Raw genomic sequence first — 14,362 nt, forward strand, 5'->3', positions numbered from 1 at the left:
CTTTTGTGCTCGCCGGGCGGTGGGTGCGGGGAGGCAGTTCTAATAGTTGTCATTAGGGCCGGGAGAGGCGGGGCGCCGGGGGCTGGGGGTGGGGAGCGCGGGGGTGGGGGGAGGCCCGCCGTTCCCTCGCTCGCTCGCTCGCAGGCGGTCCCGGGCGGCGCGCAGGCCGCTGCCGGCTGCTGAGTAATGATTTTTTTTCTAATTGGAGGCGAACAGCGGCCCTAATGGATGGAGCCGCTCTCGGCGCGCTCGCTGCGCCCGCCCCTCAATCAATACCGCTCGCTACGACCGCCGGGCGAGCTCCCCCGCCCTTTGTGGTCCGAGACGCGGCGGGGCCCCACACTACCCGATCCCCCCCCACCGCCTCCGCGCCCCCACGCCTCCTCGACCCCGCCCCTTCTGTCCTCACACCCCGCCCCGCAGCCGGGTCCCGGTGGCTTTTCAGCCCCCGCAGGTCGTGAGGGAGGCGAGGGGGGTGTAGGGGGAGGGCGGCCCCGGGACTGCCCGCCCAGCCTCCCTCCGCAGCCACGCTTCAGCTGAGCGCTCCAGGCCCGGAGCAGAACCGGGCGCGGGCGGCCGCCTCCGAGGGTTTGCGCCGGCTGGTCCGGGAAGGGTTCGCTGAGTCCAATTAAATCCCCCACGTTCCTTCCTCCCAGGGCCCTCTCCGGCTCAAACCCGCTCCTTCTGGGCCCCTTCAGCTTTTTGTTGGAAGAGAACCGTGGTGCGTAGACACACACCCAGGGTACTGTTCTCCGAGAAGCCCCCAGTCTGTTGAGCTCGGAAACTGGGCAGGGGGAAGAGTCCTTGGGGATAGGGGTCAAACGTGCCCCTGTTTTCTGGCCCAGGTCCCGCGCGTCCACCTTGGGCAGACTCAGCGCCTGGGGACCCTTGTATCTTCCACCCTGCGGAACATTGTCCAGCCCTATAGGCTGGGCCCCCGGGACCCAGCAGTCAAAGGAATGGCCAAACCTTCCCACACCTCTCTGCAGCTGGCACATCCTCCCCCTACCCCCTAGCGAGAAAATCCGAAAATCTGGGCTCCTGGAAGGGCCCAAGCTGCTCGGCCTTCCCAGGTCTTCCCAGCGCTTTCTGTTGCGGATGGTGATCCGTGCACAGCACTTAACACCACCTGACATAAGAAACACTTACTTGTTTATTCGGTCTTCCCCGCTACCGCATAATTAGCGCTGAGATTTTTGTCCGGGTGTATCCCCAGCACCTAAACCAGAGCTTGGAACATAGTAGGTGCTCAATAAATATTAGTTGTATGAATGAATTGAAGGAATTTGCATGTGGCCCAACTTCTTTATCTCCTGGGAGCAAATAAGACTTTGGCCTCTCACTCCTTGGGTTCCGTGACACATTGTATTTTCCAGAAATGGCCACAGCACTATTTCTGGTCCCACAACTTTGCCACTAGCCCCCTTCAAGAGGGGGAGTCTGTTCCTCCTTCACTGGAACCTGGCCCATCCTTTGAGACTGCCTCTGTGAGTAGAATGGGACCCAAGTGAGGCTGCTGACTTCCTAGTCCAGATCATAAAAGGAGATGCAGCATCTGTCTGACTCTCTTTCTCTCAGTAACCCTTAGAACCCAGCCACCATGTTATAAGGAAGCCCCGGCCACATGAAGCCGCCAAGGTAGGTGTTCCAGCCAACAGCCCCAGTTAGCATCCCAGCAAATGGCCAGCCCCAGCCACCAGATAGGTGAATGAGTAAGCCTTCAAATGAGTCCAGTCCCCTGCCTTTGAGCCAACCTATGCCAGCCGAGCACTGTCCAAGTAGCAATTCACGGGCAAACTAAATGTTGATGCTGTAAGTCACGACACTTTGCAATTTTCTTACCCAGCAGTAGATAGCTAGATCTCTGGTTCCAGTGATGTCTCTTCAGCCCCCAACTTCCTGGGCACACCATGGGCCTCCTTGTCACCAGACATGAAGCCACCTGTCTTCTGAGGCCCTCGGCTCTGGGCTCCATCCCTCCAGGCAGCCACTTTTTTGAGGGTCCTCAGTCCTCCTATGCCATTGCCACGGCTGCCCAGATGAACATCAGTCCACTAGGAATCCAAGCTGGCCCTTCCCTGGGCCTGCTCCCAAGGAGCCCTGCTCAGCAGGAGGATATCACTCTGCCTTGCTGACTGGCACCACCCCCACCATGCTGCTAGTCGAGTTACGTTTTCATGGTCAACTGCCTTTCAGCCTACACCACCTCCTATAGCAGCGTTCCCCATTCTCCACTCGGCGTCCACATCAGCCCCAGACCTGCCCTTATACCTCTGCTTCAAGGAGACCATGAAAGTCACAGACTGGACCCCCCCACCCCAGACTAGACACCCCCCCCCAAACACACATCTTTCCATACCACCCTGTCCACCTTCCCTCTGGTTCTAAAGGAAGAACATCTCTTTGGCCATCTCATAGCCAGTCCTGCTCTTGGACTCTGGGTCCCAGCTGCTCAAAGTCTAGGGCACTAGAGATTTTAAAATACTTTCAAATACGAACATGTTTCTACAACTGCAATAGATCTCTTTGGGATGATAGAGTTATTCTATACCTGTCCTTTCCTAGCCACTAGCCACCTGCGGCTACTGAGCACTTAAAATGTGGCTAGTGCAGCCAAAGAACGGAATTGTTTTATGGTTTGGATTAGTTTTGTTTTCTTTTATTTCATCGTATTTTATTTCACTAACAGAGTTGATCATGACTAGTGGCTCCTGTATTATACAGCAAAGCTCTAAACTCGGAAATTAGTCCCTCCCTCCCCTGAGACACCGGCCTCATCCTTCCCATCAGCAATTAACATGTTCTTCTCTCTCTTATACCCTTCCAGCTGTGCCCCGCCCCTTCTGAACTGCTTGATGGATTTGTCTCTGCAGCCACTTCTCCCACTCACCTGTCAGCCCACTACTGCCCAGGCCCCGCATCTGCCCCCTCCCTGAGCCCCCAGGTCTGCATGTGCTCCTGACTCCCTCCCTCTCAACTCCTTGCCATCTAGTGAGCTCTGCTCCTCTTGGGAACCTCAAATGAAAAGTCACTTCTTTCAGGAAGCCTTACCAGATACTCTCATCCCTGACTAGAGTGGGTATCTCTGCTGCGTGCTGCCAGGGTCCCCGGTTTCCTGGGACTCTGTGCATCACCGTTGATCACACTTGCCTCTGTTATTGTCAGGCTTCCCTGCAGACTGGCCGCCCCATGAGGGTGGAGGCCAAGCTCCCTTTCACCATCACACCCCTGCAACTAGACTCAGAAAATATTTGTCAAAGAAATGCCCTGAAAAGAGAGGGACCGAAAGTCACAATCTAGGTGGGAGAGACCATAGCGCCACAAGCAAGTGACAGCTGCTTCAGTGGTGGACGCAGTGGGTGGGTAGGAGCCCAGGGCGAGTAGTGGGGGTGGGGGGTTGAAGCTGGGAGTTGGCAAAGGCGTCCCAAGAAGGTGACCCCTTCCAACAGAATTAAGGAGACAGAAAGCATTTACCAAGCAAGTAGGGCAGGAAATTATTCCAGAGAGAGCAATGTCCTGAGCAAAATCCCAGACATACAATGGCAAGGAACAGAAAGAAAAGGGGTGTTGGCAGAAGGGCGGCAGAGAAGGGAGCTTCCGGTTCAGTTCGATGCCCCTCTCTGCCACAGCCTGACTTCCTGTCCCAGGACTGCTGGTCCGAGTTGCCCAAGGCAAAAGGGAGTTTTTCTCTGAGTTTCAAGACGATCCATGCTCTCTCTCAGCTCAAGAACCTGAAAGATGATGTTTGTAGCTGGGGGGTGGGGGGGTGTCGAAATACCTGAGAACAGCTTAGGTAAACAGCCACAGAAGAGCCCACCCAAGGCCTGTTTGAACCTGTGCCTGGCCCCGCCCACGTTCACGAGGCCTCCCTTGAGGAGTGGGTGCCGTCGTCAGATGTGTCCCCCTTCAGCTGCCCAAGGTGGGGGGTCTAAGCCTTGGTGTCCTGCTGAGCAGTTCACGGTTAATGACCAGCTCCGGAGTGGGAGAGTCTAACGTCTAACAGTTGTCAGTTTCTGTAGACGACATCCTACCATAGCTGATTCGAAGCTGCTGGCTTGTCACTGAATGCGGAGGCAGGGAAGATGCTTCCTGTAAGCACGCCCGTGGGTGTAGCTCCGGGACTGACTGAGCAGTGCCTCCCCGCTGATGTCCAGCAACACCTAAGTACAGAGGGCCAGGTTGGGGAGCAGAGGAATCAACAGGAAGGGGCGGGGTGGGAGCCTCGCTGCCCGGGCCCATCAGCTGAGCTGAGGTCCCAGGATAGGAAGTGGCACCAGGTGCCAGATGGCCACCCCGAGGGTCGCTGGATGGTCTGGCCCAGCGTTTGTTCATGTGCTTGCTCTCTCTTTCCAGTGACTCACTAGATCTCAGGCCGACACTTGCTCCGATGGTAATTGCGAAGCGTGTGAGTGCAGACCTGGAACTTTCTCCCGCAGGTGTCCAGGGAGAGCAGCTGTGAAGGCTTGCCAGGAGCTTAACTGGTGGGGGAGGGAGGGGGCTGCAAGGCCAGCCCAGCACAGGAGAACTGCTCTCGGAAAGACAAGACTCCCATGGCATCAGATGAGAGGCTTCTGAACCAAAAGTCGGTATAGGGCCTCCCCCTTCTACCAAGACACCCCTTGGAGCAGGCCTGAGGCCCTGGGAGCAAAGGCCATTTCCCACCTGTGTACCCTCAGCCCACCATCCCCCCCGCCCCGCCACATCCCCTCCCCACCTCTGCCCCCACTGATCTGAGATCCTATTTTTCTTCCTTCCTTTTCTTTGTATAGAAAGGGGAGGGCAAGTCCTGCTCAAACCCACGACTCTCCAGGAGTTGGGGAGAGGGAACCTGAACGATGCCAGGTGCACGGCGGAAGGCGCGCTGTTTCCCGGAGCCCTGTATGGTCCCTCTGATAACCACCGCAGCGGCTGTTCCTCACGCTGGCGGCTCATTAGGGTTCCTGGGGCTGGTCCAAGAAATTGCCAAGGACAAGACTGGCAGCCTCCGCCTGGAAACTCCGCGAAGCCCGCTCCCCTCGGAGGCCCTTCCTTCAGCGTGAGCGAGGGGGTGAGTTCCGCTGAGCTAGAACCACGCCTGACAAGTGACATTTTGACGAGAGACGCGTTGACGAGTCCCTGGGGAGGCTGTGGAGTCTGGTTCCTGCAGACAGTGTCTCCCCTGAGGCAGTCTCCGTGCTTGAGTGCTGAGTGTGTGTGTGTGTGTGTGTGTGTGTGTGTGTGTATACACACATCTTGCTTCTCTGAGGAAGATTTTCCGAACACTCACGGGAGCCACGGACATGGAAAACAGATGGGGCAAAACCAGGCCCTGGCCTCTGAATTCAGGAGATCCCCGCCCCCTGGGGTTGACCTGTCCTCACTCCCTTGCTCCAAGCCAGTCCCCTTCGGAACTGCAGACCCTACCCCGATCGGGCAAGGGAGGGGAGATCCAGCCTCTAGGTGGATAGAGAAATAGATAAAACAGGGTCTGTCTCTTTAGAGAGCTTGAAATCTGGGCGCTGTGTAAGATGGTAGGGGTCATGTGTTCCAAAGAAGCAAGGTCAGACAACAAGTGTTCTGAAGGACGTGGCATATCAACTTGAAAAATGCCTAGGCTGGCCAAAGCCCACAGCTGGCGATGGGGCAGGAAGGAGGGCCAGTCTTGTCTCCCAACAGGGCCCGGAGGCCGAGCATCCGAGCGCCTTCTGTGCCGAGTGGGTGGAATAAATGTGGAGCGAAGCAAAGAATCAAAGAACCTCCAGGCGGGACAGTGTGCCAGCCAGCCAGTCCCCCGAGTCCCCTTCCAGACACTGACAAGCAGCCTTAGCCTTTCCTCGGTGTTTTGCAAGGAGCGCACCAAGGTCACACGTGGCCCCCTATTAAATGACTCTCAGTGTCTCAGAGTCCCCACCTCTCCTAAGCCCTGGGGTCTGCTAGGGCAAATCTCACTCGTCTTCCCCAAAATAGCCTTTCAAATCCAGTCAGACCTTGGATTGCAAGTAACTTCGTCTGCGAGTGTTCTGCAAGATAGGCAAGCATCCCTAATACATTTTAACTTGATAAAGGAGCCACGTCTTGCAACACGAATCATCCAGGCCGCCGCAAGTCACATGATTTTCCGCTTTGATATACGAGTGCTTTGGATTACGAGCGTGTTTCCGGAAGGAGTTACACTCGCAGACTGTATTTGAAACAGTAGTGGATTGGGTTCTCGATTGCTGGCTATGAAGCACCCCCAAACTTCATGGCTTAAAACAGCCACTGACTGGCACGATTGGATGGGCCGGCGGGGCTCGACAGGCCCTTCTTCCGTCACCCGTGGCATCAGCTGGAGGACCCGCGGACCTGCACTCTGGCAGGAGTCTGGCTGGGTCTGGGCCACCCCAGCTGGCCTAATCCACATCTTTGGCCACTGGTCCCCACTGTTGGCTGAGGTGTTCTCCTCCATTCAGTCTCTCCCCCAAGCTTCTCAGCTGGCATTCTTGTTGGCCCAAGCAAGTCACAAGGTCAGATTCAAGAGGAGGGGAAATAGAGTCTCTCTTTCTTCTTTCTTTTTAAACGTTTATTTATTTCTAAGAGAGAGAGTGCACACACGCACGCGCGCGCGTGAGCTAGGAAGGGGCAGAAACAGAGGGAGACAGAGGATCCGAACCGGGCTCTGTGCTGACAGTAGAGAGCCCCGTGCAGGGCTTGAACCCACAAACTGGGAGATCCTGGCCCAAGCCGAAATCAAGAGCCCCGCGCTCAACCCACTGAGCCACTCAGGCGCCCCTTTTTTCTTTCTGATGGGAGGAGCATCACGCACACCCATGTATGGGAAGAATGGCCAGTTTGGCAGACAGGCTGCCAGAAACCGCCACAGCTCTTGTACCTCAACTCCTTCTGCCTACACAGCCCACACGCTTTCAGAAGCTCCTGACAGGCCCCAAGTTCTCTCTCCAGAGCTGTCCCTTCCTTTCTGAACCCACTTTGGGTTGGAGGCTTCCCTTTTAGGCCTGCCCGAGCCTTGCAAGAGTCATCTGGGCAATGGGCTGAGACCAGAGCAGGCTCAATCCTCAAAGGCAGCCTCCAGATTGACTCGGGCCAGAGGACAGGGTGAGGGAGAGGGGCCTCCTGACTGAGGACATGTAGAGCTCCCCTCGTCCAAAAGGCTCATAGGAGAGAAAGCTTCCTGGCTGGTAGAGACTCCGGAAAACCTGTCACACCGCAGAACAAAGCATTCTTTAAAAACCCTAAAGACTCTTCCATGTCCCAGCTGGTCACTTGGAGCAAACACTGCTGGTTAGGAAACTCATAGTGCTTAGTTGGCAATTAATCACTTAAAGCTCTGTGACGTCCTGCATATTGTCCAGGGCTGTTATTTAATTCTGGCCGTGTTTACGCTGCCGGGCGCTGGGTGGAGCCTCTAAGACAGACTGCACACTGGCCTAGGACACCTCCTTCCTGGTATTTTTTTTTTTCTAGAACAAGTACGTTATACTTTCATAGCAAGATAAAAATGGTATAAACAAATTCAAGGAGACCCTGACAAAGATGTTCATTGCAGTATTATTTATATTAACAAAACCATGAGAATAGCCTGTGTCCAGCCGCAAGAAAATTGCTAAGCAAATCGTGATGAATTTTATTTATGACGAATTCCATGGGGCACAAATTCTGAAGCCACCCAAAATGACGCTCCATAAGAGTTTTTACTGATAGAGGGAAACGCTCTTGATAAAACGTGAGATGAGAAAGCAAACAGCGTACAAAAATATGAAAGGGTTTGATCTAATTGTGATACGTGGAAATCTGCTGGTAAGAGTTAGCATTTACTAAGCACTTACTGTATGCCAGCACTTACAGGAATCAGCTCATTCCATCCTGGCAACATCCCTGTAAGGTAATATTATTCCTATCCCCATTTTATTTTTTATTGTAAGATTTTACTTTTAAGTAATCTCTACACCCAAATATGGGGCTCAAACTCACAACCTGAGATCAAGAGTCGCACACTCCACCGACTGAGCCAGCCAGGCACCCCTCATCTTCCCATTTTATTTTATTTAAGAAAATTTTTTGACTTATTCATTTTTGAGACACAGAGAAACAGAACATGATCAGGGGATAGGCAGAGACAGAGGGAGACACAGAATTGGAAGCAGGCTCCAGGCTCTGAGCTGTCAGCAGAGAGCCCGGTGTGGGGCTCAAACTCATGAACCATGAGATCATGACCTGAGCCCAAGTCGGATGCCCAACCGACTGAGCCACCCAGGGGCCCCACGTCTCCCCATTTTAAAGATGCAAAAGCGTCCTGGCTGGGGGCGCCTGGATAGCTCAGTAGGTTAAGCATCCGGCTTCGGCTCAGGTCATGATCTCACGGTTCGTGGGTTCAAGGCCCGCGTCAGGCTCTGTGCTGACAGCACAGCTCAGAGCCTAGAGCCTGCTTCCGATTCTGTATCTCCCTCTCTGACCCTCCCCTGCTCATGCTGTCTCTCTCTGTCTCTCAAAAATAAATTAAAAAACATAAAAAAAAAATTTTAAGATACAAAAGCTGAGGCACGGAGAAGTAAAACAACTTACCTAAGATGCCACAGCTCGTGTTAAAGGGCACCGACTTGAACCCAGACAGCAAGACCCCTCTCCACCACTCTGAACCACCACTTTGTGTACATACCTAAAACAGCCTGGAAGGAGACGTGTTAAAATGTTAACAGCGCTAATGTCTGGCGAGGGAATCACCGGTAGTTTTTACTGTCTTTGTTACCCTTTTGTGTGGGTTCTAAATTTTCCACAATAGGGCATGATTTACTTTGATTGCTGGGAAGAAATAATAATTATTTTTAAAATAAGAATAAAAACAAATGGGATCCCTCGACAGCAAAACCCTACCCACAGGACTTAAAGCTCACAGCCTTCCTTTGATGTTCAGACCCGCCGTCCTGGCCCCCGCTGCTTCCCCGTCTTGGCTCTCCTCCTTGGGAAGCACAGGCATCAGGCTCCAGCTCTGTTCTTGGCAGCCCTTCACCAGGATTTGACCGGACTCCTCAGGTCCTAAATGATCACAGAGAGGCAGCTGCTTACCCCACGCAGAGCACACTCCCGTCCCTCCCACCCGCGCACCCCCCCCATTTCACAGCCCGACATCTGGTGGACACGTGTGTCTTATCCCCACTCCTCCTGGCTCAGATCGTGCCCTGTGCACATCCTGCGGTCACCCACGGCAGCCAGTGTCTTGACACAGATAATCGCCTCTGAAAATATCCACCCGGAGGCTGCCCAACGCGGCAAAGCCTAGAGACACCTGGGCCGTGCAGACAGCTCAGGAGGTTATGGTGGGAGGGGGCATCATGCCGGACCCAGACATCCTACCCAGGGTTGGGGGGTTGGAAATCCAGAAAAAAACTGTACCTCTCAGAGGAGAGACACAGGATGGGCCACTATGAGGCTGTTGGGTTGGGGGGGCAGGGAGGAGCAAGAAGGGATGCCAGAAACTCTATTCCGGGGATAGGAAGGACCTGGAGGTGGGGTCTCACCATTACTCGCAGCCGGGAGGTCATCTTCAGATTCATTGACATTCAGCCCAAGCCCCAGTGGGATTTGCTTTGTCCCTGTGAATGTCAGCCTGTATTTATCAGTCAGTCAACAAATATTTATTGAGTCCAAGGCAGCAGGTTACAGGGTACCTGGGTTAGGGCAGAGGTTTGTGGGGTGCAGGCAGGTATAGAGAGTCCCCCATCTGCCCCACTCACCCCCCACTGCACACATACACAAGCACGCGCGTGCACACATTTTGTAACTACTGATGTAAGGACTTAAGAGACAGGTTTAGGTAGATTTCATATGGTTTCCTCGGATGGTTTACAGGCTGTTGGATAGTGCACTAGATGGATCATTATTCCCCAATTCCTCTCCCCTCCCTTGGACATGTGGCTTTGCAGTTCTTCTCACTAGAAACGGAGTAGATTTCCCCAGCCCTTGACTTTGGCAGGAGCAATGAATTGTTGGTAGTCCGGACACCAGCAGAGGTTTGCATCATGCTTGCAAAGAGGGACTAGCCTCCTGGTGCTTCTGCCAGCATTGGGAGAAAAACAGGGCCCGGCTACTACCAGGAGGGTCTGGGGAACCAGCCCAGAGCCCCCTCCACCTCACGCTGGCATCGCCAATCTCGAATTGCCACGGCTACATCACCAGGATAAGCACTTGATCATCCACTCTCTCCCTCTGTCAACAGCTCCACTGTGCCTTTTCACAGATGAGGAAACTTGGGCACAGTGACGTCACCCAGCCAAGGCCACACAGCAAGGGAAGCGGCAAGCAAGGATTTGAACTCAGCAACGCGGCTGTGTAACCTTCCAGGTGAGCCGCTATGCTGAAATGTTCCTCTCACCCTCTCCTGAGCCCTGAGAGTTTTATCGGCCGGTAGATTCTGAGCTCCTGCATCGAGTCCAGGTCACAAGAAGCGTTGCTCACCTGTGGTGACCTGGTAGCTGTGTTTCATCTCAGCCTCTGGCTGATAGAGACGCTGGAACATTCCTGCTCACTACTACCACCACCACACTCACCTGCTTCAGAGACCCGGGACAACTGACCTTCAGCCCTCAGCTGCCAGAACCGGCCGATAGCACTGAACATGCCTCTGGCCCCATGATAGCCCAGGAGGTGCTGGCGGTTGGCCTCCCAGTTGGTCCCGCCATCTCTCGCACTGGAGTTGGAAGCCTCTGGCAAGGGATAAGATGACCACTTTATTCAGCCTCCCACCAGGGCCACAGATTCCTCACAGCCACCAGGGACAAGCTCTGGGGCCTTATCTCCAAACCCCCAGGCCCATCACAGGACTCTCAGAATAAGGCTTCCACAGCCTGAGACCTGAAGCCCAGTGTCTTGGGATTATACTAGGAGAGGTCCCTTCATTCAGCAGCCCTAGAAATATCCCTATGGTTTTCTGACACGGTGTGCATATAGCTAATGTGTACACAGATAACATCTTAATTTTGATCTAAAGGTGTTAAAAGGGGGCGCCTGGGTGGCTCAGTCGGCTAAGAGTCTGACTTCAGCTCAGGTCATGATCTCGTGATTTCTGAGTTCGAGCCCTGCGTCGGGCTCTGTACTGATGGCTCAGAGCCTGGAGCCTGCTTCGGATTCTGTGTCTCCCTCTCTCTCTTGTCCCTCCCCTGCTTGAGCTCTGTCTCTCTCTCTCTCTCTCTCTCTTTCAAAAATAAATAAACATTAAAAAATATTTAAAGGTGTTAAAAGGAAGTCAGGGTGGGTGGAAGTACTCCATTGCTATCACAAAAGGAGATTGATTTTAGCCAAACACGAACCCGTACCAAGGTCAGAAATTGGCTAAAGAGTCCTTTGCTTTTCTCCAGTCCCTTCAAGCCCACGGGGAGCAGATGTGTATGAGTTCACACAGAGTTTGGCTCTGAGCAACAAAGATCAAAAGTAAGAATGGCTCAGATGAGTCCAAGGTGTATTTCTCCTCAAATTCCAAGCCAGGCAGTCGGAGCTGGTATGGTGGCCCTGCTCCCTGAACCCCCAGGGACTGTGGCAGGTGGTATTTTCCAGAACCAGCCCCAGCAGTATCTCTCATCCCTCATATTCTTGTGCAATGTGGCTTTGAGATTCCTCCCATCAAGGATGAGGGACGTAGATTCCCCTCCGCTTGACTCTGTGTGTGATTGTGACAATTGGGGCCAGTAGAGTTGGCAGAAGTGATGCTGAGAGACTCCCGTGAGTGGATCTTAAAAGGTCATGCCGTGTCTTCCGTGTTCCCTGGAACATTCCTGCTTGGGGCTCATGGAAGACATCCAATGACCCCTGAGGCCGCCACGCTGTGAGGACACCACGCACACGCAGAAGCCATGTATAGGTGCTCTGGTCAGCACTCCTAATCTCTAGCCATCCATTTCGGCCTCCAGACAGGCACGTGAAGCCATATTGGGTCTTCCAGACCATCCCTTCAGCCAGCTGAGTTCCACTGAATGATCTCCGTCAACACCACCAAGAGCGAAAGAATTGCCCAGCCAAGCCCTGCCCGAATTCCTGACCCACATAATCTATGAGCACAATAAAATGGCTATTTTAAGCCACAAAAGCCAAGGTGGTTTGTTAACACACCGAAAGTTATAGAACAGGACTCAGGTTCTATCCAGCTGAGTGCTCTGCCATCCTCAGGGGGTGGGGGGGGGGGGTTGTCCTCATTGCTCAAAATGTTATCTAGAGCTCCAACCATCACATCTGCATTCCAGACAGTATGACGTTGGGAGTGATGAAGAAGAAAGACAAAGGGCATGACGCAGATAGCTGTCTGTGAAGGAAGCTCCCCGAAGATGTCTCAGGACCTGACATCATATGGGCTAGTATTTTGTCGCATAGCCATACCTAACAGTAAGAGAGGGTGGGAAACATTGTCTTCATTCCAGATGACTGCGTGCTTAAGCAAAAATCAGAAGCTCTAGTGCCTAAGCAGACAAAGAAAATGAGTACTATAGCAGTCTAGCAAGGCGTCCAAAATTTCCTTGGCCCCCTCCTTCTTCCCTCACCCCCCACCCGGCTATTTATTTCCACACTTTCAGCTCACCCCAGGGTCCTAACCTGAACCTCAAGTCTGAAGAAAACTATAGATCGTCACATGCAAAAGACCAATGAATGTTTCTCTGGCTTCTCCCAAAGGCGTCTCTCAAGGTATAATTTTGGATACTAACCACGTCCCTGTCTCTTCTCTTTCTAAAGACTCCATCCCACAAAGTATGAGGTATGACAAAGATAGGGTCATGGGCAGGGGATCTGGGCTGCCACATACATTACCATCTGGGGGCGCCTGGGTGGCTCAGTCAGTTAAGCATCTGACACTTGACTTCTGCTCAGGTGGTGATCTCACGGTTCGTGAGTTCGAGCCCCGCATCAGGCTCTGCACTGATATCACGGAGCCTGCCTGGGATTCTCTCTCTCTTTCTCTGCAACCCCCGCCATGCACTCATGCTCCCTTGCTCTCTCTCTCTCTCTCTCTCTCTCTCTCTCAAAATAAATAAATAAGTAATTAACATCTGTAAGGGTGTCCAGCACTGGCCCATCTAATCCCTGCCCTAGGACAGGACACTACCCTGTTTTATCTTCATTGAACACGTGAAAAAACGGAGACCCAGAAAGCTTAAGTGACTCATTCACAGCCACACAGCTGGGAAGTGGCAAGGACAGAAGGGCCACCACAGCAGCTGTCACAGCTCATCCCGGAGCGTGAGGTCAGGTGCCAGGCTCCGGGCCATGGCTCTGTAAACACTGAGTCCAGGCCTGTCCCTCCCCTGAGCGCCAGATGTTCTGCATCACCCACCACGGAGACATTGTGTCTGTCCTTTCTGCTCCCACTGGATCACTAGAGAGTGTGCCTGAGGGCAGGAGGCCAGTGCTGTGTTCGATAACCTGCTGCCTCTACCTCGACTCCTGTGAACCAGGCGGGCTCCACAGCGGGACCCAGAGCTGGTGAGGGGTGGGAGTGGCCACAGCCACGGCACCAGGAAAGAGAAGGCTGGGTGGCTCTCTGCAGCTCCAGCCCCCCATCCCCACCCCTGGCCTGAGCCTCCCACCCGCCTTCTTTCAGAGACTCATCACTGCCAGACAGGCAGGTGGGGGCAAGCCCCACCACTTGTAAAGCAGTGCACTTTGCTATGTAAAGAACCATTGCAAATAATGAAAAAGTTCTGGAGACAGATGGTGGCGATAGTAGCATAACCTTGCAAATGTACTCAATGCTGCTCCACCATACACTTAAAAATGGCTTAAGTATGGGGCGCCTGGGTGGCTCAGTCGGTTGAGTGTCCAACTTCGGCTCAGGTCACGATACTGTGGTTCGTGGCTTCAAGCCCTTCGTTGTGCTCTGTGTTGCCAGCTCAGAACCTGCAGCCTGCTCCAGATTCTGTGTCTCCCTCTCCCTCTGTCGCTCCCCCACTCATGCTCTGTCTCTCTAAAAAAATAAACATCAAAAAAAAATGTTAATAGCTAAAGTGGCAAGTTTTATGTAATATATATTCGACCACAATAGGCAAATGCCCCAAAACTCAGTGGCTTAAAATAGCAACCACTTATCAGCTAATGAGCCTCGAGCTTGGGCTGTGCTAGGCTGGGTGGTTTTACCGGCCTCACCAGGGCCAGCCGGCGGGTCACCTGGCACTGACTGGTCCAGGAGGGCCTCACTCATGCCTTGTGGCCAGCTGCGTGGGCCACATACCTCCACCTGCCTAATCCAGGCACATGTTGCCGAAACCCAGGTGTATCCACGCTGACAATTGCAAGGGTCTCAGGAACACCAAGGAAGGGCAAGCCCCGATGCAAAGGCACTTTTCCAACCTGTGCTAATCCTGTCTGATGGCATCCCACTCGCCGAAGCGAGTCACACCGCCAAGCC

The sequence above is a fragment of the Suricata suricatta genome, chromosome X (genome assembly GCF_006229205.1).
Source record: "Suricata suricatta isolate VVHF042 chromosome X, meerkat_22Aug2017_6uvM2_HiC, whole genome shotgun sequence".
NCBI classification, from domain to species: domain Eukaryota; kingdom Metazoa; phylum Chordata; class Mammalia; order Carnivora; family Herpestidae; genus Suricata; species Suricata suricatta.